Here is a 4,128-nt window from a genome sequence, read left to right on the forward strand (position 1 = left end):
TGACAAGGTTACTACAAAAGGATGTTAAGTTGGAATAGACAGAAAAGTGCCAACAGAGTTTCGAAAAATTAAAGGCCTTGTTGACCGAAGCCCCAGTGTTAGTGCAACCAGAGTCGGGCAAGGAGTTTGTGATATATAGTGACGCCTCCTTAAATGGTTTGGGGTGCGTGCTTATGCAAGAGGGTAAAGTCATAGCTTACGCTTCAAGACAACTAAAGCCTCATGAGAAAAATTACCCGACGCATGATTTAGAGTTAGCTACCATCGTATTTGCGTTCAAAATTTGGAGACACCATATGTATGGCAAGAAATGTCGAGTGTTCGCCGATCAAAAGAGCCTTAAGTACTTGATCACTCAAAAGTAATTGAATCTACGGCAACGAAAGTGGCTAGAGCTGATAAAAGATTATGAGTTGGTGATTGACTATCACCCGAGTAAGGCGACCGTGGTCGCCGATGCCTTTAGTAGAAAATTGTTATTTGGGTTAAGAGCGATGAATATCCGATTGGCTTTATTAGATGATGGTTTGGTTCTAGCAGAGTTGAGGGTTAAACCGATGTTTCTACAAGAGATTCGGGAAGCTCAAAATAACGACAGTGATTTGCAAGCCAAGAGAACTCAGTGTGAGTCGAGCGTCGAGTCAGATTTTCGTATTGGTACTGATAGATGTATAATGTTTAAAGATAGATTTTATGTACCCAAGGACAGCGAGCTTATTCGGAAGATTCAACAAGAGGATTATAGTGGTTGTTTTTCAGTCCACCCGGGTAGTATGAAAATGTTCAACGACCTGAAGAAAATTTACTGGTGGTCGGGAATGAAAAGAGACATTTCAGAATTCGTTTCCAAGTGCCTTGTGTGTCAACAAGTGAAAGTTGAACACCAAGTACCTTCAGGTCTACTTCAGCCTATCACGATCCCTGAGTGGAAGTGGGATCGGATTACTATGGATTTCGTGACGGGTTTGCCATTAACCCCGAAGAAAAAGGATGTTGTTTGAGTTATTATGGATAAGCTAACAAATTCGGCACATTTTATACAGTGCATACCGACTACTCCATTGAAAGATTGGCTGACTTGTACGCATCTGAGATCATCAGGCTTCATGAAGTGTCGTTATCGATTATTTTAGATCGGGACCCGAGATTTACCTCGAGGTTTTGGAAAAAGTTACAAGAAGCATTGGGAACAAAGTTGAGTTTTAGCATTGCATTTCACCCGCAAACCGACTGTCAGTCGGAAAGAGTGATTCAGATCTTAGAGGACATGTTCTCGAGTTTCAAGAAAGTTGGGAAAAGTACTTACCATTGGTTGAATTCGCCTACAACAATAGCTATTAGTCAAGTTTGAGGATGGCGCCTTATGAGGCTTTATATGGGCGAAGGGGTTGAACACCCTTGTATTGGACTAAACTCAAAGAGAGTCAGATTCACGGGGTCGATTTAGTCAAGGAGACTGAAAAGAAAGTTAAAGTGATTCACGACTGTTTGAAGGCTGCCTCAGATAGGCAGAAATCCTATACCAATTTGAAACGGAAGGAGATCGAATTTCAAGTCGGTGATGGAGTGTTTTTAAAAGTATCTCCGTGGAGAAAAGTTCTCAGGTTTGGTAGAAGAGGCAAATTGAGTCCTCGTTTCATAGGACCTTATGAGGTTATCGAGAGAGTAGGACCGGTTGCCTATCATTTGGATTTGCCACCAAAATTGGAAAGGATTCACGACGTGTTTCATGTATCCATGCTACGTCGGTATAGATCAGACCCTTTGTATGTGATTGTGCCAACCGAGGTTGAAATTTATCCAGACATGACTTATGGCAAAGAGTCTATCAATATTTTGACTCATGAAGTCAAACAGCTAAGGAACAAGAGTATAGCACTCGTGAAAGTTTTGTGGCATAGACATGGAGTCGAGGAAGCCACATGGGAACTCGAGGAGACTATGAGAGATTAGTACCCAAACTTATTCGCCGGTAAGATTTTCGGGGACAAAAATCTTTAAAGTGGAGAAATGTAACATCTTGATTTAGGGCCTAGTCAAAATAGTGGTCTCGAGACCATAAATAAGAATTCGAATAAATTATTTTATCATCATTTTGGAGTTATTTCATGTTTATATTAGTGTACGAAAAATTTGGTGAGTAAATTTTGACGTTTGTGAGCCCAATTGCGAAAAAGGACTAAATCGCATAAAATACAAAAGTCCTGAATTGATAGCTAAAGGTGTCAAATAGATAGAGAACCTAAATTGGGGGTCTTTAAAATACAATTATACCCTATATAGATAGCTTGGCCGGCCATAGGAGACAAATTGATGAGAAAGTCAATATTAGGTAAGTTTTGGTCACCAATTTTGACTAGTTTTAATATTTAAAATAAAACAAAGGCCACATCCTCTTTATTTCTCTTCTTCACTGATTTACCAGCCATATGAGGGTTTTGAAGCTTAAAATTTTTAGCAACTTATCATCTCTAGAAGTAAGTGATTTCCATACCTTTTGTTGAAGATTTTTACATTTTTGGACCCCTTAAAGCATGAGCTTTCAAATGAGGGTACTATTTTGCAAAATGGTTGAAAGTCTAGGGTTTTTCCATGAGAGCATCTAGGGTGTTTTCTGAAATTTTATGAAATAATATGAAGCTTAGTGGTGTGATAAACAACTTTTGTGAAAAGATTTTCATGAAGATACCTAAAAAGGACTAGTTTGCATAAGTTGAAAAGTAGATGATAAATGTGTAATATAGTGGGAATTTGGAGTTGCTATAATATTAAAAAGGGTTCGGCTAGGCTTAAGATGTGAAGAAATTTGATAAAAATTAATTTTCGAGTCTAGGGGTAAAATGGTCATTTTGTTAAGGTCTAGGGGCAAAATGGTCATTTTACCAAAGAAGTGACTTTTTGATTGCCTAATTTTATTGAGTGATTAAATAAGTGTATTTTTCTATTATAGATCAAGAAATACCGAATTCGAACCTAAACCAAGGGAAGGCCAAGCAAATCAACTAAATCGATTAGTCGCCACTTTTTGTAATCCGAGGTAAGTTGTATGTAAATAATACAACTACATTGATAATATATGTGTTTGAATTGTATCGAAATTATTATAGCATAAATTTCTTAACTTGTGGAAATGAGATAATGTGATGAGAATAGAGATAGTAGAATTCTCGTTGGAACCCTAGGGAAATAAATCGGATATTCATGCCATGACGATTGGGTCATTTGTATGAGCTAGTGTAAGACCATGTCTGGGACATGGCACTGGCATTGAGACAAGTGCTAGTGTAAGACATGTCTGGGACATGCATCGGCCTCGAGATGTAAGCCAGTGTAAAACATGCCTAGGACATGCGTCGGCTACGAGATGATAGTCAATGTAAGACCATGTCTGGGACATAGCTTTGACTTGAGAAATGAGCTAGTGTAAGACCGTGTCTGGGATATGGCATCGGCACCTTACCCCACGTTTGAGGCTATGGAATATCTGATAATATTTTGAATGGTTCAACGGTGAATGTTCTAGTTTCTAGTTAATAAGGAAAGTATAATCGTGTTGTAGGTGATACAGGTACCTATTTGGTATGTATAAAATGTGAGCCACATTATATGCTATGTGATGTGTATTGAATATTGATAAGTAAGTTTTGCTTATGCCCACTTGTGTATTGTGTTACTTGTTCATGAATGGCAAGGTATTGTTGTATAATTATGTATATGCAATTTACTAAGCTTTATGCTTACTCCCTCTCCTTACTCCATTTCCTTTCCTTTTTCTTATAGTGTCGCCTATCTAGCTCAAGGATCAACGGAAGTCAGAGATATCGATCACACTATCAATCAAAGCATTCGGTATAGTTTGACTTATATTTTTGAATATGACATGTATAGGGAATTAGACTTGTGTTTTGTGTTGTTATTAATTTGGCCAAATGTGTTGGCTTGGGATAAATTCCGCATTTTGTACTAAGCCTTCAATGATGGCTAATATTCATTTTGATATACGCAAATGGTGTTATGTTCATGGATGAGTAGAAAGCACAAATGAAATGTTGTCTATTGTGGCTGATTTTATTGCATGAAGTAGTCTTGTACTAGTTTTGGTTGCTTTTGTGTAAGTTGTGCAAGTAA

This window comes from Gossypium hirsutum, chromosome A10, assembly GCF_007990345.1.
Source record: "Gossypium hirsutum isolate 1008001.06 chromosome A10, Gossypium_hirsutum_v2.1, whole genome shotgun sequence".
Taxonomy (NCBI): domain Eukaryota; kingdom Viridiplantae; phylum Streptophyta; class Magnoliopsida; order Malvales; family Malvaceae; genus Gossypium; species Gossypium hirsutum.